The sequence below is a fragment of the Anoplophora glabripennis genome, unplaced genomic scaffold (assembly GCF_000390285.2).
Source record: "Anoplophora glabripennis isolate ALB-LARVAE unplaced genomic scaffold, Agla_2.0 scaffold256, whole genome shotgun sequence".
Taxonomy (NCBI): Eukaryota; Metazoa; Arthropoda; class Insecta; order Coleoptera; family Cerambycidae; genus Anoplophora; species Anoplophora glabripennis.
Window position 1 is genome coordinate 621,340 of NW_019416358.1, and position 27,581 is coordinate 648,920.

The following is a 27,581-nucleotide window of genomic DNA, read 5'->3' on the forward strand; positions in this document are numbered from 1 at the left end:
TACTCATTTTATGGAAGTCTAACAAGTATACATTATTTACGTAAAAAATACTAGCAAATTCAAAAACATACGAAAAACTAATATTTGTACAGTGCCGCACAATTTAGGGGGGATAAAAGGTGAAACGACACCTATCGCACGCCACTAGAAGAAGCCAATAAATGGTTTCTGCCATATTTATGCATCCTTTAAGCTAGTAAATCTGTCTGTTGAGTTTGATAAAGAAATATTAACTAATACCGGAGCTACAGGAAAAAATAGTTTATTATTTTTAAATTTCAACGCCCTGTATCTCGAAAATGAGCCGCTTTAGGACATATGTTTATTAAGTAAACTGCACTTATTTTTGGATTTTTTACATACCATATCCGTTTGTAACACCTATTCATTAACACCCTGTATATCTAGTATGTTCCCCATTTTAATCTGTTACTCAACTACCTGCTTGCAAATACAATTCTATTTGAACCATATCTGGTTATTCAGCAATTTTTCACCGCTGAAACCGGTATATTTTTTACGCGTATCATTTAGGTAGCAACGAATCTGCCAGTGATAAATTCACATAGCAATAAGGTTAGTGCTCTCTTTACAAAAAAGAACTGGCTCGCATAATCCATCTTAAGTGAAGATAGTATCATTTGTATCACGTATTCTTTTACTTCTGCCACAAGCAATGTGGAGCGATCACATATAGGCAGCGCAAAAAATTTCTATAATATATTTTTTTATAATCTATTGATGTGTGTGGAACCGTTGAAGCTTGGCACATATCTATCACGAGCACAACGACCGTGGACATATATAGGATGTTGTCCCATAATGTTCCGTAAGAGTAGCTAACAAAATAATGCGTTTAGAAACAAAAACGGAACTAGTAACGGTTCAGTGAAAGAAAATATTTACCGCAACATTGAAGCTGTCCCCAGCCATTACTGTCGCCTTAAAATAGGGTTTCCGTAGCCCTGCCCAGGTGTTCTACTCTAATAGTGATGGAAATTAATGGTGAATAAACTTTTACGTGTTCCGTTTTTTGGGTTTTCAAAAGTTATTTAAATCGTGTTTGAGGAAGGGCGTACCTAAAGCCAGATAAATCTGCGAAACCGATGGAGCGTGAAATAAGTTTATTCTGGTGTGCGTGCTGGAATGAGGAAGAAATGCAGATTCAATTAAACTATTAACTAAAGAATTCTTAAACAATTAGCGGGGACATGTTTCCAATATTTTAACTTGTAACTACCAATAAATTTGATAACCGTTATTCAAAATATCTATGTAATGAATAAAAATTACAGTATTACGAGAGACGACTGTGAATAAACAACATTGGTAAACTCAAATGCCAGACGTATCTACTTGTTTGTTTAGTATGCGTTAATTTGAGATACTTGAATATCACACTACAAATTATCATCACACTAGCATAAAAAGAAAGATAAAAGGATTTATGTGACAGAACTAAATTAGTTTCTTGAGTAGACAAGTTTCAAATATTAAATTATTGAGTTATTGTTAATTTAACTGATTATTTAGGCAATGTACTGAAAGTGAAAGAAAACGTTCAAATGCACCAAAAAGTATATTCGATTGTAGGTCAAAAGGTACAAAGAAATATGTAAAATAGTTTTTTTTCATATATTTCTGAAATTATACAATTCATGCAACTTTAAAAATTGTCCTGAATATGATCAGAACTATTTATTTCAACATTTAACATTTATTTTGTCAATATGTGTTATGTTTAAATACACGCATTTTAATCCAAGAAAGTTAGACATAAAAAGACAAATTAAGCGAAGCTTTTACTCTGAGATTTTTTTTGTAAAAAAGTGTAGATTTTGATGTCAGAGAATATATGTCACACACGCAATCACCAGTAACATACGGCGTTTTGAGATATAGACATATATACAGGGTGTATCACGAATAAGGCCCAGTAGGATTTTCTTTAAAAATCTACGAGTATGGTGACTTTATTTAAAACATCGTCTCTTTTTAATTTAATGTGCTGAATTATTGTTTTTGATGAAGGTATAACGATAATAAAAATTACAGTTCATTAATCAAACACCGTTTATTCATCAAATCCGCCGTAGATTTTTCTGTGTTGAAATTAATAATTTCCAATTTACCCAGGAATTGTTGACTTTGGGTATAAGGAACTACAGTATAGTTTTAAAGTAAATTTAATGCTGCATCCATTAATGTAACATACAATACAGGGTGAACCATTTGAAATTTTAGAGTAAATTCAACTTTAACGTCACAATTGGCCACACGTTTTTAAACACTATGAATTTTTGCAAATTTGACAAACCGGTTGAATTCCAGTATTTTTAAATTATCTATGCCAAATTTCCTTAATAAATAAAGCTAAATGTCGGAGTTATTCAGTTTTCAAAAGTCGCTTGCATTCCTCAATATTTTTTTAAAAATTGATAATAACTTGAAAACTGTTACATTTTGGCCTATAGTACCTTATATGAAATATGTCTAGAATTTACCGTAGAATTTAAAAATGCATAAATATACATAGTGTTCCATTTGAAATAACTGTGTGATGGCTTCCGGTATAACGGAAGTGCAAGAAAGTTGACACTATTTTCATTTAATAGATATTTTTGATAAACCCCTGTACACAAATTTTTATTAACTTCGGCGTACTTTTTGAGATAATCCTACTGGGCCGTCTTCGTGCCAATATCTCAATGAAGATGCATGTTTTCGGTAAAAAGTTGCAAATAAAAGTTGTTCAGAATTAAATTTCTACAAAATTGCTCCTACGAAAAATTTCGCTTTTTCCAATAGGTTTTGCGAATAAATTAAACGAAGTATAAATTATGTGAAAATTAATGTTTTGGAGCCAAAATAATGATCTATTCATTTTTAAATAACAAAAGTGAATTAGAGAAAAGAAAATTGGAGGAAATTCTTGAAAAATTTTATATAATTTTCCTAGGTTTAAATATTTATGAGCATGAAACGTATCATTTTATAGGTTTTCGAGGTTGTACCTTACGAATTGATTATGTGCATTTTAATATTTTCCAGAAAAATCTGTTTTCTTTGAAATTTTTTTGCGACAGCGATGAAGCAGTTTTACATAAGAAGCATAGATATGGAAATAAAAAATTGTCAAAATAATAAATAAAAAAAGTTTTTTAATTATGAATAAATAAAAAAAATTTATTGATACAAAATTTCTTTCCTATTGTCTGTCATCAAATTTAAATATTCAATTTAATTACATTACAAATTTTTATTTTTTAATATTGAAAGTAACAAATACCAAAGAAAACTGATTTTTCTGAAAAATATTAAAAAGCGCATAATTAATTCATAATTTTCTTTTCTCTGATTCACTTTTGTTACTTAAAAATGAATTGACCATTATACCTATGTATTTTGGTTTCAAAACATTAATTTGCACATCTGTACTTCATTTAAAAAATATGCGGGAAAACTATTTAGAAAATCAAAATTTAGATAGGACCAATTTTGTAGGAAATTTAATTTTGAACAACTTTTATTTGAAACTTTTTTTCTAAAACATGTATCTTCATTGAGATATTGGCATTTTTTGTTCAATATATTATGTCTACATCTCAAAACGCTGTATGTTTCTGGTGGTTGTATGTGAGATATGTTTTCTGACTTCAAAACTACACTTTTCTATAAAAAAGAAACTCAGAGTAAAAAAGTTCACCCATTTTTCCTAGTTTTTCTAAAAAATACAGACCACAAATGTGTACACTGTACATTTACAATGTGTATAAATTCAAAATTAAAAAAACTTTATTTTTGTAACAAGGATTTAGTATTGCTATAGGTTACTAGGTATCAGATATATCTACACATTTTCCTAATTTAGGATCTTTTATTTTCATGCTCTATTTGCCTAAAATCATTAACTTATCTATAAAAAATAATTTGCAAAACACATATAAAAAGATAAGACAATGAAAGGGCTTTGCGATTAAAGCTATTAATTCGTAAGCAATTAACGGATTCGTATTTCATTAAAAATATTATACGTGTATGTCAGGAGAACAGTTCCACATTTAGTATGGCTCGAAACATTACTTATATTTACAACTACACGTGGCCCACTTTTACGAACAACTTTTAATGATATTAACGCGAAAACAACAGAGAAAGATGTCTGTAGAAGTTTTCGCTGATGTTCTGAAAATATATGCGCATGAGTTCCTGTTACACCGGTTATACTATTCTTAAAGGACGTTTCTTGTTTTGGAAATATCCAATACGCAGACATAATAATTGACTAATTTTAGTATGATAATATACATTGCAAGAAGAAATATAGCATTTTTTTATTTCTAATTATTATTATTTTGTTAAATTTAAACAGCATGTAATGGACAAGTTTTTTAGTTATTAATTATTGTGGAGGAAATAATAAATTTTTAAGTGTTAACTGTTTTAGGTCGAAACTAACAATATTTTGTACGAGTATAGTAATTTCTCTTAGTAGGTATAATAATAAACTCAAGAATTTTTCTGTTGGCATTTTTAGTTGATAATTTATATTTATGCGGAGCCACAAAAAAATAGGTTGTATAGAATAAATTTTTTCATAACTATCTCGTTAAAGAAAATATCGATTTTTGTTACTCTTGGAAAATGCATGTAACAATTTTAAAACGTGAAAACTTGATTATAATTGAAAAAATACTGCTCTTAAAAATGTTTGCCAAGAAGAACACATCAAAGAGAGCTGTGATATTTGCCTTGAAACGTCAGATGTAATTGAATGTTTCTGAAATACAGAAGATGGCTATTTAAGTAAGAGATCCGTATAGGAAGTAAAGAAAGAAAAGGTAAGAAGAACAGAATTGTACTATTATCGAGACTATTATAATATTCTGCATAAATATGAATTATCAATAGCCAAGTGCTACATTTAGCACTGATTTAGAAGATATTAAAAAAAAAATTGCCAATAAGTAAGGATTGAAGTTTGTCATAGTTAATTTTAATTTTTTGTGTTAATCTTTACCTATGACAATCGGATTAATAGATACCCTGTATAAATGTACTGTTATTGTTAATAAAAATGATTGTTTGATACTGCAGAACCCAAAAATTATGTCGTCTGTCTTTACTTAATTCAAATAAAACTATAACAGTAAATAGAGCATATGTAGGTACTGGTTTTTATCATCAAAATTTAGAAAAAGTTGTAAAATAAAAATATCGTAAAATATTGTAATATGTATTACAATGTTTATGATCTAACAAGAAAAAAACAACTATTGTTTAATTTCACGATTTCTAAAAGTGAATTCAATATTATGACCGATAAAAAGAACATTTAAACAAAATTTCTTTTGGACACATTACAGAACTTCAAAATTTCCACTTAATTCATACAGAAAAAACACAACTTATTTTGTGAAGAAACTAAGCATTTTAAAATTCCCGGAAGATATATGAAAGAAAAAAGAAAAAAATAATGGATTAACTGGTATTAGATAATATTTTCATTTCTGGTTGACTTTTTGAAAAACATTAAAAACAAAAATTCCGTAAAATATCTTAACGCCCATGCATTTCAGGATTCACAAGAACAAACTTTATTTACCTTCTCGTTTGCTGAAACTTTCAGGACACAATGCACCGAGATACCGGCCTCACTGAAAATTCTTACGACAGTCACTAGCTCCGTACGCTACTGCTGAACGCGACCGATCTTGATCCGTAACTGAATCGCCACTTTTTATGAGCGTCCGCCAGACTGCAAGTCTTCCAAGTCGACCGCAATATTCCTGCTATCGCAGGACAGCCGGTGAGAGTTAGCCGATCCCTTCGACAGTCCAGATTCCGGTGCAGATTAGGAGATCTGAGTAATTGCGCTCAACTGATAAAGTAGAATCTGCATCGGATGTTTGGCGAATTGGAAATTTAAGAAAAACCTTATGGCTTTGAGAAAACAAACTGCAAGTGAAGGAAAATAGAACTGTTATTTGCGAAAATCAATAAACAAGGAATTGAATTGATATATCAATAAATATGTACTACACTTTGAGATATTCAATTTACATACGCACCTACCCGTAACGAGGTAACACAGTTGAAGGCTGTAAAATGATAATTTTAGAAAAATAATTTGTGTTCTGAAAAATTGTTGACTAGTTCAAGAGCGTTATCTAAAAATACAGTTTTCCTGTAGAATACTGTTTTGTCTATCTCAATGCAGAAATATATTTTCATAGGATTTTGGCACAATTTCAAAATCTGTATTGGACAATTTGTCAAACAATTAATTTAAAACAGTTTTTGTATTTAACTGACTAACCTGATGATTTGCATTTTGAAAAAATTATGTAGTTTACTGACCTTAAACATAATGACATGAATTTTGGAAAATCAGTCAGCAATATAAAAATTTCTAAACTTTTTATTAGCATTTTGGTATTTATTAAAACATTTATTTAATAATTTGTAGACAAAAGGTTCATTACTATAGAGGCTGATTCAAAATTCAGTACAAATAATTTAGGGGCGTATTTTTGAGGTCAAATAAGACTATAAACGTGGGTCCACAAATGCTTAATTTTCGATATACAGGATGTTACAGTTTTTTATTACCAAACGGTAGTATTGTCATTAGTCAGCATTGATTTTCTCGAAAACGGTTAGTTGTATAAAAAAAAATATATATAAAGAGCTAAAATTCAAGATCATTGCATTACTAATTAGATGGTGAAAAAAAATAATAAAATTTCTCTCGGGAACGGTTGGTCTGATAGATTTCGACCAAGTATATCTTTTTTGCTTAAAATTGATAAGACAATAAATGCACTAATACAAAACGTCAATGTACAGGGTAGCAAAAAGATAGGGCCAATTTAATTTAAAGGAACCCTTATAGGTGGCGCCCTCTACAAGCAGCGCCAAAAGCAATGATATATTTCAATTTAGCACCCTAAAAAACACTCCCGTACACCAAGTTTTATGCCAATATTCAAATATATTTGGAAATTATTCTTAAAAAATCGAACAAATTAAAAAACTTATAAGAAAAAAAGAGTCTTATTTTGACCTCAAATATGTGCCCCTAAATTATTTGTACTGAATTTTCAATCGGGCTGTAACTACACTACTAATTATCTCAAAATATTTTATTTCTTCACTAGTTTTTTTACGCATTTCGGCGGGCTGCAAGTTAATAAATCATCATTTTTATAAATGGGCTATTTCAGTAATATTTAACTTATAACTTGTTTCTACAATTTTGATGAGCATTTAACTTTCTAAATATATGTTGAAATCAGGTCGATAGCTTTAATATTAAATTAATTTAATATTAGATCTGACAAATAATTTCTAATTCGGAAAATATTTGAAATGGTACATGCCGTTCGCGAAGTATGTGACGTCACACCACTCGATTCGCTAGACCCGACTCCTGAATGCCCTGTTAGCTATTGTTTCAAGTAATTTATTTGTTGTATAATTTTAATTTCTTCCCTATTTATTGATATTTTTCCGTAAGTGAAAAAAGTATTAAACATTAATCACAGAAATCCGTTTGCCTAAATAAAAATCACACAATGAACAAAGCAGTTCAATTAAAACTCTGAAAGTATATATTTTTTAAAAAGATATGTCTGCAAATAGATTTAAAAATGTTCTCTTTCCGTTTGTTGCAAATATGGAATCTGTGGATTTAATAAAACTGAACTGCAAGATAAAATCACCGTGCTATAGATTACTGCAAAAAAATGAGACCAGTTACATGTATTGCTTTCTTATTTAAAATATGATAGTAAATAACTACATTTACATACCTCATGTTCCATCATAAATTGATAATAATAAATCATAAATGTTTTTTGAGGCATATCATAAATATTTATGCGAATAGTTAACTTTATCTTATGTGCGAATATTATACTTATTTTTCTTCTTTTGAACAATTATATATCGACGCTAATTTCATTCTTACAGTTAACTAAAAACTAATCTCTCAAAAATTTTCAAAATTTGTTAATGATAATGTTTTTTTTTTAAGATTTGATAGTTTAAATTCATTTGTGTTTGTCTGCTTTCAATGGTGTATGTGGGACCAAACCAAGGATGTGGGCTAGACTCTACAGAGTGATATGACGTCACAACATGGCTTTTGTGTGTTTTTTCGTGCTTCGTTTTCATTAAAATTTTGAGGGTGAAAAAGAAAAACTGTAATTAAAGTATTCGCAATGAATAACTGGGAAAATATTTTTTATTTTCATTTCTTCTCAATTTCTGTTCTTAACCTACTAAAACCGGCCAATCGCATAACATTAGCCATGGGGAATAAATAAATCATTTCCTATAATGAACCATGAACTTTCTCTTATCCATTTTAAGACTAACAAATTTCCTTTTCACTAAGAAATCTGCAACATATCTTTTAATACTTGTAAGCATTCAACGTTATTAGATTTGAAGTTTCTTAACTGTCAACATAATTTAGATTTGCTTTTTTCTTAAATTCTATCTACATGAGTTTTATTAATTCACTGAAAATTTGAAAGATTTTAAAAGTAGTATTAGTCCAACCAAATTACACTTGGAGAAAAAAAATATTGTTACCTGGACTTTTATAAGTGGAAATGGTAAAGGGGCTTATAATAAACCTAAAAAAATAAATGCGTGAGTAGGGGCGGCGGAGGGTTGATTTGGGGGGTTGAAAGGTTATGAAAAATTATATCATTGGGATTTTTAGCGAAAGTTGACGTCAAACAAAAAAGTATCTAATACAAAAGTTATATATCATGCAAAAATCTACAACTTTTGTAGAAGTCATTTTTTAACATAACCTCAAAATTTCCGAGAAAAATGCGATAAAAAGATTTTTTTCTGATTTTTCGACTTTCATTTCTCATTTCTCCAAAAATAATTTAATTTTGATGAAACTTGGTGAAAGTATACCTTTCTCTGTCTTAAAAAACCTCAAATATATTTAGATAAAAAAATCAAGAAATTTCTGAGATATTCATTTTTTTCGGCCTGAAAAATTTTTTTTTCAAAGAAAAATTCTACTTAAAAAAATCATCGTACAGAGATCTGCCGGTAATCATTTTTTTTTCGTTTTGACATACTCTTTGGTGAAATAAAAAAATCTATAGTAACATTTCAAAAACATGCTCAAAAATGCAAAAAAAAATAAAAAATGACTTGCAACAATGAATTTTTCAGTTATTGTTGATAATTTGTTTAAATTAAAAAACATTCAAAAACTGATTCAATTCTACGGAAAAAAAAACTGTGTCTCATTGTTTGACCCAAAACTTTATTTTTGTACAGTATTGCTATAAACATCTAAGTCGAATTACAAATGCATAAATGATAAATTATCTCAGGGTGATTTGAGATTTCAGCAATACAAAGTATTAACTGCAAAGTCTACTGTTGACGCGAAATCCGAAAACCCGAAATTTCGCAGTCATTTTATTTTTTTTTCTGGCTTTATTTGAAAAGGAATTTTAAATAAATTGCATATTTACATTGCCACTTTTTCGCTCTATCCAATAGCGTCAACATTTTTACAATCCGACGTTTCGTCTTCGACGGGCCATCATCAGATTAATTTTTTTAAATATATCGCTGCTATTTTTATGACAAAATCTAGTCATTTTTAATTCTGTATTAGATGATATTACTATTATTGTAATCGCTTAAAAAGGTTTTTAGCTATCATTAAAAATTTTTCCTGAGTACGGCTCTGAACGCTTCCAAAATACGTGAATCTATGGAGGAGAGAGAGAGAGAGAGAGAGAGAGAGGAGAGAATAAAAGTCAATACAGCACAAAATGTCCAATAATTTTTTTTAATCCATAATTTAAAAAGTTAAAGTTAAAAATACGAATTTATGAAATATTTTATTATTACTAATTACTACCTGTTGCTAACAGTAGTAAAAAAATGTTGGATTTTTTTTGCGGTATTGACTTTTATACTGTTGTGACTTCATCCAATAGATATTTTGAAAGCGTTCAGAGCCGTACTCAGGAAAAATTTTAAACTATAGCTAAAACAAGCTAAAAACTTTTTAAGCGATTACATCAGTAATATCCTCTAATTCAGAATTTCAGAAGTACCCGGAATTTTTAAACTTTCTAAACAGCATATTGTTAGGTATACAAAAACACAACTTTTTTCTAATCTGAGCCTCTTACCGTTTCCTAGATCCTAATGCTATCCCATCCTTATCTTGGGCACACTGTAAGTATATCTTTGAATTCATCAAACTTTAGAAAACATAAGTACACTAATCGATCCTACGAAAAAAAAATATTATTTATTTATTTATTCACTATTCGACTTATATTTATAGCAATACTGTATAAAAATAGTTTTGAGTCAAACAATGAGTCAGTTTTTTTGTATTTTTTTCTTACAATTGAATGGTGTAATCAGTTTTTGATTTTTTTTTAAATTTAAACAAATTATCAACAATTACTGAAAAATTCATTGCTGCAAGTCATTTTGTGTTTTTTGCATTTTTGAACATGTTTTTGAACTGTGATTACAAATTTTTTTATTTCACCAAAAAGTATGTCAAAACGAAAAAATTATTACCAGCATAATTCTCTACGATGATTTTTTTAAGTAGAATTTTTCTTTGAAAAAAAAGTGTTTCAGACCGAAAAAAATGAATATCAGAAACTTCTTGATTTTTTTTATCTAAAAAAATTTGAATTTATTTAAGACAGAGAAAGGTATACTTTCACCAAGTTTCGTCAAAATTAAATTATTTTTACGGAAATGAGAAATAAAAAACGAAAAATCAGAAAAAAACCTGTTTTTCGCATTTTCTCGGAAATTTTGAGGTTATGTTAAAAAATGACATCTAAAAGTTGTAGATTTTTGCATGATCTACAACTTTTGTACTAGATACTTTTTTGTATGACGTCAACTTTCGCCAGAAATTCCAATGATACAATTTTTCATAACTTTTTAACCCCCCAAATCAACCCTCCGCCGCCCCTGCTCACGCATTTTTTTTTTTCGTTTATTATAAGCCCCTTTACCATTTCCACTTATAAAAGTCCAGGTAACAATTTTCTTTTTTTTTCCCTCTAAATGAGTTATTTTGATCGGTCTATATACCTGATCACCGCCATCTACTTAACTGTTACATGTCTTTTCATATATGTCGAAACCGGGTAGCCGGCAGCAAATACCAATTAGGTAGGTCGAACTAATGTTAAAATACGTGTAAAGATATTCGTTCTTTAAATATACGCTGATGTTTCGACTACCCGGTTTCAAAAGTGTGAAAATTGGATTTAAGTATAAAAAAAACTCTATAATATTTAATATAAGAAATACTATCTATGTATTTCATAACGAAATATTTTCCCACTTATTTTTCATTTCAGAATCCTAAATTTCTTATGAAAAATAAACATTTTCTACCATCGTATATCAATAACCTACTCAAAAATATTTTTCGCCTTCACTTTTATTCGGCAGGTGTTTCAGTTTCTCTTATTCTCATTTACATAAGGCACAACATTCTACCATTAGGCACCTACGACCACAGTCTATTTGAATTATAGTTGCCTAACAGAATTAAAGCATGTACAATACAATATTTACCTACCTCAACGTTGACGAAAAAAATTATATCCAATGAATCATCAAGGCAATGCTTTGCATTTTAAATTATTATCTATCTTTAGAGATTATCTGTTAAGAAAACAACGTTGTGGCGGAATCACATACCGGATACAGTTAAGGGGTGCCATTAAGATAACAGAAAGTTGAAGATTCATTTCGTACATGGTTTGTTTTAATTTAGATTTAAATAAACTAGCCTAAGAGAAATTTCCAGAACATACACTTATCTAATTCTACCTAGAAATGAAATAAAAAGTAAATAAAAAACCTCAAGGTTAATGCTATATAAAACTAAACATAATTTCTGTGGATATTACATCTACTTTGTATCAAAATGGTAAAATATCTTATATTCTTCGAAAAGCAAATTATGTTTAAAAATAAATGAAATACTTCTTGTCTTGTGCATTACTTAATACTTACATTTTATTGTTCATACGATATACTCTTCTATTTATGATATACAAAAATTTTAAAAATTTCCTTTCGTATAAATTACATATTCTAACTATAACCTATGCGTTAATGATTTATTTATAGCTTGAATTCTGTAATTAATATCGTAAATATTGGTTTTATAAAAGGAAACTCGCCTTGAATGAGCTGCATAACTAAGCAATATGCATCGACTTATAAAATACTTAAACAAAACGCTAAAGAAAATATAACTGTATTTTCTTGTTTAGAGAGGAGTAAATAAAAAAACTGAAGCAGTTTCCCGGTGTTATTAATTCAAGATACATGAATAGATAATAATTTTAGATTCATGCAAATGATGGATTTGAACGTCTAGTTTTACCTTAATATGAAAATCTGTATTGTCTTTTCTGTTTTACTATCATGTAAATTTGTATAAGATTATGCTACCAGTAAAGTTCTATTTCCGTTCTTGCAGATGTTCTTGTGAGAGACGGGATAAAAACAAAAGATTTATTCCTCCGCTGCAACAGTTTCAGCATTCTTAATAAGCTTGATATATAGGGAGCATTTCAGTCACAATTCGATTTTACCATTAACTGACTGCCTTTTCTAATCGTTCAAGTTTCTGTCACTTAACAAAAATAAAAGAATACGAGCACATAATCTCTCACGAGGAAGCTAAAGTCGCTGTTCTCTTACAGATCAAGAAGGTGGGATTCACAAATCCCCTTCGTGTGTGGCTTCCATTTAAACGTCACATGATTTTGCATCAATGCAAAAACATAAACTAAATCTTGATCGGTGATTATAGGATAGGCAGATTCATATTGTATTATATTCCCAATATTGTTTTTAATATATGTAGTTTTAGATTTACAAGGCATGTATGATTCTGCAGGCAATTTTATTTTCAAAAGTAAGTAAGAAAATTCTATTGAACATGGTCCAGAAACGTTTGTTTTTTAGATAAAGTTATATTATAATTTTTTTTGTTTTAGTTATTCTTTTGTTATTATTTAAAGTAATTTGCTCAACTTCGGCACATTCAACGCTTTTTGAGGGCCTATGGAATGTACTTAATATCGTTCGAGATATTCTATACAATGATATTTTTTGGAATTACGGCCAATCTGTTACCTCCAAATCAACGACATTGACTTCTTTTAAGAAAAGACGACTTCTCCGTCTCCGTTTTGTTTAATTTTATTATTAGGTAATTTTTTTATCTCATAACCTTTACCTCTTAATGTGACTTAAAGTATGATCACATTATTTATATATTCACCTGGCTAATATCTATATATCTGATCTAAGCAGGTGCACAAAGTACAGTCCGTACGAAATTTGTTGAGATAGAATTCCAAGAAGACCTCTGCGTCACTTTCTTGGAATTAATCGCATTTGACATCCGACACATTGGCGGCGTGGCGTTCACCGTAGCAGCTTGCAGTGCATACTGCGTTTTACAGTTACAAAGGCGTGTTTATAATTGTGTTCTAGTTTATTTTTAATTTGGATTATTCTTTTTTAGAATCTATCTCAACAAATATTGTAGGGACTGTACATTATAATTTCAGTAGAGATGTAATTTAAAATGTGGTAAGGCAGTTAAAATTTCTCTGAAATTCATTAAAGTATAGTAAATATAAAATCAATAGAAATTCTTGCAGATTTTATATTTCATATAATACTAAGAATCGGAGTAGGTATCTAAAAATAAACCTTCTTACAATAACAGCAATAAATTGGAAGTTCAATTTTAATTATTGGTTGTGATTTTGGAATGTATTCAAAAATGCACTAAATAAAAAGGTTGCATTAATATTCACCCACTTAGAAAGCATTACACAATTTTCCTAAAATAGGGCCAGGCGCATATTTGTCAAGTTTTCGTACAATATTATCTGAAAATTCAGAATGCAAAAGTAATCACAACGGAAATGTCGAATTTTCACAGAATTTGTGCAGTTTTATTTGTTCAATTTGTAAATTTTTATAAATCCACCGTCAAACATAATTCTGGGTGAGGATATTACATTAAAAGTTTTTTACATGAACACCTTTAATGATAACAGATATTTTCAATTGTAAACTGATGTTTTGTGCATAATATAAGTTTTAGTTCGACGTCAGTTGGTAAAGGTCTTTAGAATTTTATACTTCTGTACGTAGTATAAGGATACTATTATTAAATATCTATAGATAGATGTAATATCGTAAAAATTAGGCAAAGGAATCAGATAAGTTATTTGTAACTTTAGCTCGCAAGTAATAATAACAATGGAACAATAGACAATTTATAAATAACTATTCAGATTTAAAAGTAGATAGACTTTAAGCCAACACTGGAAAAACTTGTGGCTTGAATGTTGATATTATACAGAGTGATTCATTATCAATGGGAGAGTCGAAAACTGAAGTTACTACACGTGAAATGGTGACCATTGGCGCAAACATGCTTTATCCGAAAGTTGATAGTTTCGGAAATACAGGGTGTTGAAAGTTAAAATTTTAAATCGTATTATTCTGAAAATATGTAGGTTAGGAACTTGAAAATTTGTAAAACTATATTTTTTTAGGCGACGAATAAGATGCGTGTTGTTATTTTAAGCATTGCCAATAGAGGGCGCCACTTACGACCAATTTTACCGAAAATTTAGTTAATAACTTTTTACCCTGTATGTCTAACATGAAACTTGATTCATAACCTGAAAGAGCAATCATTTTTCCAATAATTATGTATTCTTGTTTCGTTTCGGTATCTCGATCCGTTTTCGTGAAAAATCGATTTAACGAACACTATATTTTGATAATACGAGGAATTAGAAGCGAAATAAACCAAGTGTTTCTTCGTGTTATTACAACAATTAACAATAAAACAAATGAAATTCGTAATAATGATTTAAAGTCAGTGTTCAAAGAATCCACCGTTGATATTTACACATGTTACACAACGTTTTTTGAGAGATATTCGAGTTTGAAACAACATATTGGGATTGCGCTTGACTACGTTGGCAGCGATTTGTATTCTTTGCCATAACTCTTCACACGAACCAATAGATTCTTCCAAATAGAAAAATGAAGAGGATTGAAGTCAGGACTTCTGTGTGGCCAAGTAAAAATGCTTCCACGCCTTGAAGAAGTTCCACTTTATTTAAGAAGAGACATGTGGTTCATGCACGACGGAACTCCACCGCATTTTTCTTGGCCAGTGCGGGCATAATTAGATGCAGTTTTTCCAAATCGCTGGATTGGCCATCTAAGCATTTTTGCTTGGCCATCCAGAAGTCCGGATTTCAATCTTCTTGATTTTTCTATTTGGTCTCGAATGAAAGATATAGTTTACAAAGAATCTATTGGCTCGTGTGAAGAGTTGTGGCAAAGAATACAAATCGCTGCCAACGAAGTCAGATGCAATCCCAATATATTGTTTCAAACCCGAAGATCTCTCAGAAAACGTACAAAGTGTATCAGTGTCAACGGTGGATTCTTCGAACAATTACTTTAAATCATAATTACGTATTTTATTTGTTTTATTGTTAATTATTGTAATAACACGAAGAAACGCTTGGTTTGTTTCGCTTTTAATTTCTCATATTATCAAAATATAGTGTTCGTTAAATCGATTTTTCTCGAAAACGGATCGAGATACCGAAATGAAACAAGAGTACATAATTAATGGAAAAATGATAGCTCTTTCAGGTTTTGAATCAAGTTTCATGTTAAATATACAGGGTAAAAAGTTATTAACTAAATTTTCGGTAAAATTGGTCGTAAGTGGCGCCCTCTATGAGCAATGCTGAAATTACAACACGCATCTTATTCGTCGCCTAAAAAAATATAGTTTCACAAATTTTCAAGTTCCTAACCTACATATTTTCAGAATAATCGCAAAAAAACGATTTAAAATTTTAACTTTCAACACCCTGTATTTCCGAAACTATCAACTTTCGGATAAGGCATGTTTGCGCCAATGGTCAGCATTTCACGTGTAGTATCTTCAGCTTTCGACTTTCCCATTATTAATGAATCACCCTGTAGACTGAAAGATAATATTACTACACTTTGGAAAACTTTGATCCACCCACACCTTCTTTTATCAGTTAACCTCACTCATCATTGACCTAAAATATTAGGTTTCCAATCCAATAATATAAATATTATAAATATTATTCAAGGTCTATTTTGAACTCAGTTCTACTTCTGAAAATATCCAAATATATTTCCAACCTTTCGCCAGGCTACCGTATACCAGCCTAAGAACAGATTATTTAAATAAACCCGTATATTGTAAGGAAGGTCTCGGCAAGGCATGCTTGCAGACATATTTCCCAGTTTATTTTTATCCATATAAATTGTTGCGGAGCAAAATTGATACGATAACGTCAATGGTAACATTAGAAGTTGTACGATATTTATCGTTGCCATTCATCACTTAGCACAATGGAGGATTATTGGGAATACGACGTTAGTTGGTTATAGTGCTTTGTAATTGGTTTTATATGGGGCACATGGATGGCATAGATATTAGGTTTAATAGTTCGGGCGGAATTGTTATAGGACGGCTGTAAACTTTAATGAAAATTTCATATCTTAGCCGGTTATTCGCTGGTCTAATAATAGAAGTGACAAATGTGATTCGCGGTAAATATGCTAAATATTCTGTGCGTTGAATAATTTTTTATTTTTAGGAACGCCACATTAATTTTTAATAAATGCGTGAGGTTTGGTAATGGATACCAAGATAGATATCACGTATACGCTTCAGAAGGTATGTAAAACTAACAGTGTTTCAGTGTTCCAAAAATACTTCATGAATTTTTTCGAAAAAGTAGCGAAAATCTCTTCAAGGAGGGAAAAAGTTTCTACCTTTCATATTATTTCAAATCGTATAGCTGTATAGTATGTCCGTGGATAGAGTTTCAAGAGGACAAATGGACCAAAAATTGAAAGATACGAAAAAAGGCATTCTTGATAAAAGTTTTTCCTTGTTTAGAAAATACGAATCACCATGACGACCTTCAATTTTGTTGTACAGGATGGATCAAAAACACAAAAACACAAAAATGTTATTTTGCGTAAAAGTAAACATACCATATTTTGCAATATACGAAAAAAGGCATTCTTGATAAAAAATTTTATTTGAAAAATAAACAAGAGTCGCGTTATCATTATTAATATCATTATTTTTGAAGAAATATGACCCTAACAATGCTGCCACAGTTTTAGTTCTTCACTCTGTTAGAGAAACTCCTGAGATGTCCCTTAGAAATCGTGCTAAACAGGTGAAAAAAGTCATATTCAGAAGATTTAAAAACAAATAAAATATTTTCGTCCAAACCACACTTTAATCCAACATTGGAAGAGGGAGATGAACCGAAAAGATTAGATTTTTGTTTGTGGATAGGAGCAAAAAATTTTAAATGGAAATGTTTATTTTTATAAGTTTATTATGTTTTCTGATGAGTGTACATTTTCTACTAATGGAATTGTAGCATCCCAGTACATCAGGTAGCGGTCTCCAGAGAACCCTGAATTTAGAATAATGACAAGAAGAGAATATTTTACAAACGTGAAGTGTGGTGCGCGATATCTGTCCATGGCATTAGAGGCCCATATAGTTCGAAACGCTTGATACATTTTTTAGCGATGAACTTGAAAATTTACCATTAAATTTTCTTCAAAAAATGTATTTTCAACAAGATAGTTGTCTAGCACATTGTGCTCGTGAGGTAACAGAATGGCTTGGCCATAAATTGGTAGAAATTGTCCAATTTTGTAGCGACCAAGGCCCTGACTTAACCATGGCCGATATGTTTCTATGGGGCCGTCTAAAATAAATGTTTATCTGCTCCGACTATAGTATATAGACTATTAATACATTGCTTTTAAGGAGGAAAGTGGATTTTACCGTAGAACTGGAAGTTGCCATGGACAACGGGAGGTAAGTGGGGTAACTTACCTCCCTAGGAAAAAAAACGATTTCGAGATAAATATGCATTTATATTTTATGAACAAATAAATAGAAATATTTAATGAACATTACATTTTATTAATTATGAATGAATATTTATAGTAACTGTCAGATATTAAATTTAGTTACATTTATAAAATCTGGATAATTATTCCCCTCGCGTTTACTAATTATGACATTTTTCTCAATACTATCTGACCTATTAAAACAACATGATGCGACGTACTACTAAATCCTGGAGTTGAAGTGTCATTGTAAATAATCTTGTTGGCTATTTCATTTTTGTTACTTAAACTGTCAGCAACATAACTTTCTGCAATTGTGGCTGATTTCCACCCACCATGTCTCTTGATTGCTAATACATTAACTCCTGTATTAGCCAGTAACGTTGCCGATGTTCTTCGAAATGAATGGCCTGTATATGTTTCAGGATGTTCTAGTTTCAAAAACTTATTAGGAATCATAGAAAGGGTATTCTTGCCGACTGATTGGTTGTAATATCTACCTGCTTCATAGCGCATAAAAATACCTGAAATTTCATTTTTAATTTCTAATATAATCTTGATATGTTTCTTGAAAATTTTTAGGTGAGAAACAGAACACAGACGAGAAGTAATTGTAAACGTACGTGACATACCATTTTTACAATCTGGAATTGTAACTACACTAATGTCATCGAAATTTTTGAAATTGACGTTGTCCAAAGTAAGTTTGCAGTGACTTCAGAAACACTAGTATTTTGTTCTGGCACCATTCTTTGCAATTTCCATATACTCGTCTGTAGCGCACTTGCGACTTTTCGGGCAATAAAAATTCGCAAGTAGCATTTGCTGCACTTTCTATTTGAAAATCACTCATTTAGAAGTAATAATTCAAAACCAGCAAAATTGTAATTTTTATTTAGCTTTGTTTTTACCTTAGAAATGATAAAATCCAAACAAGCAAGGCGACTTTGCAAGATTTCGAATAATGTCAAATTGCATTGATTAAGAAATGTCAAGAAATAAAACATAATCTTTATTTTGTGAACCATAAAGAACTGTGGGAGCAGATAAAATGTTATAGGTACGCCACGCAGCAGTTAAGTATAATTTACCAGTCTCGGTCTCTATTGCCAGCCCTCGCTCCGCTCGGGCGCAAAATCCTCCTCGACTAGTAAATAATACTTACCTCCTTTATGGTGTAAATAACTATCAATATCCCAGGAAGAAATTCCTTAAGTGTTTTTGAAATTTGATATCTTCATCATAATAGTTTTGTTTACTTTTTTTTGCTTAATTGTTGTTGTAATTTTGTTCGTATTATTTAAAAATTACGCTTGAATTAGACGTATTTTAGTTTTTTACTTTGTTCCCTGTATAAAAAATAAATAATTTTTTTATAACGTGATTCTTATTCATTTTTCAAGCAAAAATTTTTATCAGGAGTGCAATTTTTCGAATCTTGCAAAATAAGGTACGTTTACCCTTACGCAAACTAATATTTTTGTATTTTTAATCCCCCATGTACAACAAAATTGAAGTTCGTCGTAATAATTAGTATTTTGTAAACAAGCAAAAACTTTTATCAATAATGTTTTTTTAGGTATCTTTGACTTTTTGGTGCATTTGTCTTCTTGCAAAATCAATCCACGGACGTACCTAAAAGAGAAAAATGTCCTATTTTATATTTCTACTTGTATACTTATTTAAAATTTCGAAAACACGTTTTAAATTTTCCAAAACTGTTTCAATTTATTTCAACTAGTATTATAATTTTCCAAAAAAGAAGTTATGTTTCAAGTCAGGTTTTTTATTTATACTTTAAGAGGTACACAAAACTAGCAATTCACATTTCTAGAAACCATTTCGATGTTTTTCAAAACTGTACAAATTTTGTTCATTAATGTGCAGTAAGTCACTGGTAATTATTTTTTAAATGACACATGGATTTGAAGCACACTTCAAGCTTTTAATAGAATCAAATTGATTAATGAAATTTAAAATTTTTCACTTATATATTATGTCACTTTTTTAATTAGGGTTTGTTAATTTTAGCACATTGGCAATTCCGACAAATTCTTCGTGTTACAGTACCATATAATATCAAAATATTCTGTCCTTATCTCAAAACCGTAAACAATGACAACACTGGAAGAAGAATTATCTCCTGCATTGAGATTTGTCAGCAATTTTTTCAGAATTGAAATTAAAATTTATGTTATTTGTTAGGTATTCCCCTATGAACTCATACGAACTAACCACGAATACAGATTACTTTATTTCGGACGAGAAGATTATTTTCCATGGGTTTAAACACGTTACTTATTTGAATATATTTAGATTACCTCACAGATAAAAAGTGTAACTGGATCACGTATTTATAATTTAATGAGTTAGACACTATAAATACAGTACGAACATTTAGATCAGTCTTATTTAAAATTTCATACGTTATTTTTCTTGGTAATAAAGTTGTTGCTGCGTTAAATATTTGGAGATTTGTTAAATGATATTATTAAAATTTTATTTCCTTTTCCTATAATAAATGTACTGGCCTTCACTTACATAGCGAACGCCTACGGAATAAGAAATGAAAATAATTTATTATGTCAATATGAAGTAAACAAACTGTATATACAGCTGGAAACCAAAAATATACCTTTTCGCTTTTCACATTTTTTACCAACATTCAAGGAAGTCATATTTTATTTCGTTTCTAATCATTTGCTTGTAATTCTTCACAATTTCAGAATAAAAACCATTCATGATTTTTTAAATATCCCGAGAATAAAATAAATTTGACATATATGAGTACAAATATCTACTTTATTTTTCCGGGTCTGCTTTATTTTAATTTCAGCATCAGTTTGGAAGACAGACTAACAGTCAATAAAGAATTAGCACGTTGATATTTCCGATCCAAAATCCAAATAGAACATTTTGTGTCTGGTTATTTCTACACAGTCACGGAACCATTTCTAGTTGATCGTAAACATAACAGAGACAAAATAGTTTACGATGATTTCTGATTTACATAGGTAATGGACATTTTATTGCACAGCCAACAGCATTATGTCATTTCCTGTTAAAAAAGCGCTATTTATAGTTTTGTGAGCAATATTTTAATAAGTGGGTTTATTTATAACAACTAAGGACTGTCGAAATATGTAATTGGATAAAATTAATTATAGGTCTTAAGTACCTACTATATAAAATAATTGGACATAACAATTAATAAAATTGAAAAAAAAAATGTACACAGGCTCTTCTTATAGTGTACATCTTTTTAAAAAATACAGAACTCTTTAATTTATTATTTATTATGAAATAAATTATACACTGTAAAAAAATTTCACTCAAATTTCATTCAATTTTACTTAATAATGTGTCAATTTCTGTCCACACCCGATTGAATGAAATTTTCACTCTATTAGTATGAGAATGTGTACAATTTACTTAATAAATGCTTCCACGTTTGCCGTGGTTTTGCACCACTTTCTATTTTCTTGAAATTTTAATTTAAATATCATTGTCATAAACTACCAAGCAGTCATGGTGGTTTCAACACAGATTTGTTTTAGAGACAATAATTTAGGTCTCGATTGGTTCACTGATCGGATAAATAAATTGACAGTCTATATTGTACATACATTACAAATACGTAATTAGAGAAAAGAATAGAACTATCCGTTTATTTAACCAAATATTAATCGATACTATATTGTAATTAAATCACTGCATTTAAATACAATTTTCACTAGAATAACCAGATAAACCGATACTTGTCCAACTCCAAAGCACACCATACGCCATACTGCCATCCACCACGCCACAGTTACGAGATAACCTAATGGGACGATGAGAACAGACAAAGACAACCCATCTGAATATGAAAAAGGCTGGGAAAGTACTCAGTTTTAGTTTAAATATAATCACAAATCAGTAAAATGATCAAAATGCCCAATATTGAGTGAAAATGTCACTCAAAGGATTCACTCTAAACCAAGGGTCGGCAACTGGCGGACCGCGGTCCAGGTCCGGACCGCGGAAGGTAAAATACTGGACCGCTAAAAAATTGTTTAAAGTATAAATTGCTCAAATAAATTATTTAAAAAATGTTTTTTACGTTTAAGTGTAAATCTTATCATTTTTTCTAGTATTTTACAATTGTGTGTTTTGAGTTCTTAATGGTTAGTAAGCAGATTAAACTTGAGTCCAAATTAAAATAAAAAATAAGAAATTTTTCTGGACCTCGTTAAAAATTTTCAAAAGTATCCGGACCCCACCTAAAATTACTTGCCGACCCTTGCTCTAAACCTTTATTGCTTCCACTCACACCGATTTTTTAAAATTGTATGTAGATTAATCCGCTGATGATTTTTTTACTAACGATGTTTAAATATTGATAGTTGCTTGCGACAGAAAAAGAATCAATGATAAAAAATTTACAACCTACATCAAAATTTTAGTATACTGTAATAATACAGGGCGATTCAAAAAACCGCTGACAGACTTCTAGGGTAAGTAATACATGAAAAATTAAGACGAAAAGTCTTAATAAACATAGGGTCGCAAATACCCCCTTAACGAGATACAGGGCGTCAAAGTTTCCGTAAAATTAAAGCGTAAAAATGACAAAAAGAAGCATATAATCCAGTTTACTTAACTCACTTGTACACATTGACATTAGTGACGGGCGATGTTTAATTTTATTTTCAATAGCACAAACCTACTATGCGAAACTAAAATGAACGAAAATAAAATTGGATTTACAAATTTTCTACAAAGGTGTTTCTCTTAAAAATGGTTGCTTTAATCCAAATTTTGCAAGAGACCAATTCGATAGACAATTGAACACTTTACACGAAAATAGTGCCCGTTTGACAAAATTAGCAGTGGCGTAGAAAATATTTTTAAAAAAGGGTCACGTTGACCCCGTCTCTACGACACTGCTGCTCATAAAATTTTGAGCAGTACATCAAACATTGGTCTTAAGGTGCTAACTACGCATAGCAAATTTGAAATAGAAATGTTCAGGCATTTTGGAATTATTGCAGACAATGTTTAATTTTATAGAAACTTTGACGCCCTGTATCTCGTTAAGGAGGCATTTGCGACCCTATGTTTATTAAAACTTTTCGTCTTCATTTTTTATGTATTATCTACCCTAGATGTCTGTCAGCGGTTTTTTGAATCGCCCTGTATATTGACCTATAATGCAGCGAAAACGCCCATTGTGACAGTTCTCAAATTACAGATGCAACAAGCACTCCTCCCCAAAATTTAACGGATTATACCATCATGTATTAAACCTAAAACTCGGTACGATTCAGTATGAGAGATTAAGATTGTTTGAAATTTGTTTTATTTCTGATTGTCCTAAAGCGTTACAAATCCCGAAACATTTTCGGACATATTTATAGAATCTAGTTTTTATTAATCTGTAACGAACAAACTGCCATTAAAGCTTGAGCAAGCTTTAAAGAACATTCAAATTATTTTTAAACAAAATTACATATAAATGACATTTGACAAATATTTGTATCAGTTTTCAATCCACTCCTCTATATATACTTCACAGAATATATAATACAGTATACTTCATGTATATCTTATAGATAATTGCAAATAAAGATATTAAGTCAGGTCCATTCAACTTTATGAGCAGCCAGACGGTGTGGCTTTTATCAAAACAAAAACTGAAAAACTGCAAATTAGAGTACGTTGAAGTGCTGCCAAACATTTTAATAATTTACCAATTTGAAACGTCTGCTGCTTGATGGATGCAAGGCCAACGGGATTTATTTTCGACACAGAAAGTACCGTCTTAATAATTTGCAGTTGCAACTACCAAAATAAAGTGCGTTGGAATGCTACCATTTTTTTTTGTAGTTGTTTTTTTGCCATATTAGAATGCCATATGTCATATTATCCACATTTGAAAGTGAAATCAAGCGGAATTAATTATTAATAACCGATATTGAATTTACCAATTCCCAATTATAATTTTATTATTGGCAGGTCTATAATTTTGTTACTTTTGTCAGCCACTTATTATAAGCATTAAAATTAGAGTAATTAATAATTTTTAGACCAACCGATGAAAAATTAACACCCAGAAAAACTTAGCATACAGGCTATCTAGAAGTTATTTTTTTAAGTTAATCATTTTTAATTTGGTAAACTCTTTCTTGATAATAGATTATGCCTATTAGAGAAAAAATTGTTAAAATTCTAAAACAATAAAAGCCTCAAATCGCTCTTATTGACAATGAAATTATTTAAAGCATTGACAAAGAAAGTATTTAAAGCATTCTTGTTTGCGGTTTATGAAAATAATAAACAACTTAACTGTTTTTCCAAGTTAAGATCAATAATTTTCAAGAAAAACTCATTTCCGCACAAATTCAAATACCTAATAATAATGATAAGTAGTGATAATTTATTTCCCAAGGAATCAACTGAAATTTACATTTTCTATTAATTACTGTGGGTATAAAAATGTATAATAAATACAATGTGTAACTTACAACCAACTTTCCATAATACTATAAGCTTTATACAGGGTGTTCTACAAATTCTTTGACGAATTTTGACAGATGGTAGCTGGGTTAATTTCAAACATTGTCTCTTATATAAACATAGGTCCGATACGTTTTTGTTTAAAAGTTGCAAGCCTTTTAATATATATAATTTCATATTTCAATCAAAGTAGCCTGATAAATAACGGTTGCTACAACAATAATTATTATTTGTGTCGTTTTGTGTATTCATTTGAAACTTAGCGCTGTAGTGCCACATAAAAAATTCATTTATTTACAACTGAAGAGTCTTTGTATATGGATATTCCAATGGGAACACCAGAAAAGTAGCCCGAGAATACCAACGAAGATATCCAAATAGACATCAATCTGCCCATACAGGCTTTAGAGCATCATTTCGTCAATAAAGGTTATTCGTTCTACTGAAGTGAATGTATAAAATGAAGAAGATATAATAGATGCTGTCATTGGCAACTCTTCAATCAGTGTTCGGCGTATTATTAAACAAGCTACCATCTGTCAAAGTTTGTCAAGGAGCTTGTAGAACACCCTGTGTGACAGCTGTAAATTGCCATTGAATATATAATTCAACTAAAAAAATTTTTAAACATTTAAAAATAAAAAATATAGACCTTACCACTTTATTTAAATATTTTTTATACGACTGCCTTGCAAAAGGGGGTTTTGCGCACGAAAAACACGCTCTGAAAACGGTATTTTGCACACGCCTTGTGCTAAACATTTTGCACACGGTTATGTCATCTTTGCACACGCGTCTCCAGATTGTGATTTTTGTTTGATGTTGTCACCCAAATTATGCAATGTTTCAAGTTGGCTGAGTTTCATAGCAACCGTCACGGCTCCTTTATTTTGTTGATTAGATACTTCAAAAATTGTTGAATTCCCGAAGTTTGGGTGTGAAAATGTGTGATTCTGAAGAGATTTTACAGAAAGCAAGCGAAATATGTTCGGAACTGCTGCCCACAAAATCCAGAAGCAGGTATGAAGCTGAGTTAAGCCGATTTATGGACTGGCGACTAGCCAAAAATGTCCAAACTTTCTCAGAAAACGCAGTAATGGTGTATTTTGAAGAACTATCTAAGAAATATAAATCTTCGACGTTGTGGACGATTTTTTCGATGCTCAAGTCAACGTTAAGTGCCAATCACAACATAGATCTTGGAAGCTATAAAAAGTTGCAAGCGCTAATCAAACGAAAATCCGAAAACTACGTCCCAAAGAAGTCCCAAATCCTCACAGAAGATGATTTTTGCCGGTTTTTGACGAAAGCATCAGACGACAAATATTTACTTATCAAGGCGGTGGTGGCAGTTGGACTATCTGGGGCATGTCGAAGGGAGGAATTATGTTATCTCAAAATAGAAGACACCAAAGATTTCGGCAGTGCTATGCTGATTAAACTGAAGAATACAAAAACAAAGGTACCAAGGTGTTTTACAATTACAGGAAACCTTTACACTATCTTAAAAAAGTACTGTGCTCTTCGTCCTCCTAATCTGAAGACAGGCAGGTTTTTTTTAAACTATCAAAACGGAAAATGTTCAAGCCAAAACGTTGGCATCAACAAAATTGGAAACATGGCTAGGGAAATCGCCAAGTTTTTGATGCTAGAGAATCCAGAAAGTTACACGGGACATTGTTTTCGGCGTTCATCGGCCACAATTTTAGTCAATTCTGGCTCAAATCTGCTTGCCCTCAAACGCCATGGAGGGTGGAAATCCAGTACAGTTGCCGAAGGCTACGTTGATGACTGTTTGAGAAATAAAATGGAAGTTTCGAAAAAGATAGAGTCTTCAGTGTCTTCTGCTGCCACAGAACCAGAACAACGATCGTCTACTGGAATACAACAAGAAAACAACGACCGCACGCTGAAAAACTGCACTAAAAACACGACACCAAAAATATTCTCTATTACCGAAAACAAGGTGCACAATAATACTGCTTTTCCCAGCGTAACCTTGAAGGAATGTTCAAATGTTACCATAAATATTAAATATTAGTTTCTTTTGTTAATACGTTAGCAATTTTCTTAATAAAAACGAATTAAATTAAAAGTTGTATTTAACTTATTTTGTTAATGCGTTGGCAATTTTAGTAATAAAAATGATTTAAATTAACATTTGATTTTTGTGGTCTCTGTTTGCAGTCGTAAAAAAAAGTATCGTAAAAAACTCGTTTGAAAACCTCTTTGCACACTCGGTCCACCAATATATCTCGCTCGCGTGCAAAGAGTCGTTTTCAAACCTTGTTGTTTAAATATACTATTACTTCAAAATTCATTAAAAGTGACATTTCATCAAACTATGTTTTATTTTTTTTCAGATCCTTTTTAAAAAACACTTTGAATCTTTTGCCATGTGCTTTTTATCAAGACTTTAACTGTGTCGGCTGAGAAAAAGCATAAGTTTCCCTTAGTATTGGGGGAAGTAAACTATTAATAATTATAGAGATAAAAGTATTGAGTCCATACTCTTAACCTTGTGGTTCTATTGTTTTTAGACTCGCTGATTTCTGCATCAATTTTAACAAAGTGTTCTCTATTTACCAAATAGTTTTTAATAAATTGTAAAGCTACAGCCCTAAAACCAAGTTCCTCTACAATTTCGATAAGTTTCTTATTATCAGCAGTGTTGGCTAGATCAAGATTTCTTCATTTAGTAACTTTTTCCGCAACTAAATAATAAATGCTGTAGTAACTTGTAACATATTTACGAGTAGGATAACCCGTTAAATTTTTCGCTCATAGTTTCCGAACATCCTGTATTAACAGTCCTATTTCTTCTCGTATTTAATCTGTTCCCATCAGTTGTAATCCTAGATTAACAAAGTTATTACCTAAAACCTAAACAATTTCAATTTCCAAATTAATCTTTTTCTAAAATTCTTGACAAACTAGTGGATTTAGAATAAACAACTATTTTATACAGTCCGCCTATTATATGTCAGATTATTGAACTTATTTGTATATGGAAGGTTCTAAACAAAGTGGTCATCAGATAAATGTAAAAA

The 27,581-nt window shown here is 30.5% G+C and overlaps 1 protein-coding gene across 1 annotated transcript in view; it reads right to left on the reverse strand.

Moving 5' to 3' along the window:
- LOC108907976 overlaps window positions 1–5,747 on the reverse strand; it is a 73,692-nt gene extending 67,945 nt beyond the window's left edge. The window contains exon 1 of the mRNA XM_018711861.2: window positions 5,606–5,747. The gene's annotated coding sequence lies outside the window, so the exon portion shown is untranslated. The remainder of the gene's footprint in view (window positions 1–5,605) is intronic.
- Between the last annotated feature and the right edge of the window lie 21,834 nt (window positions 5,748–27,581).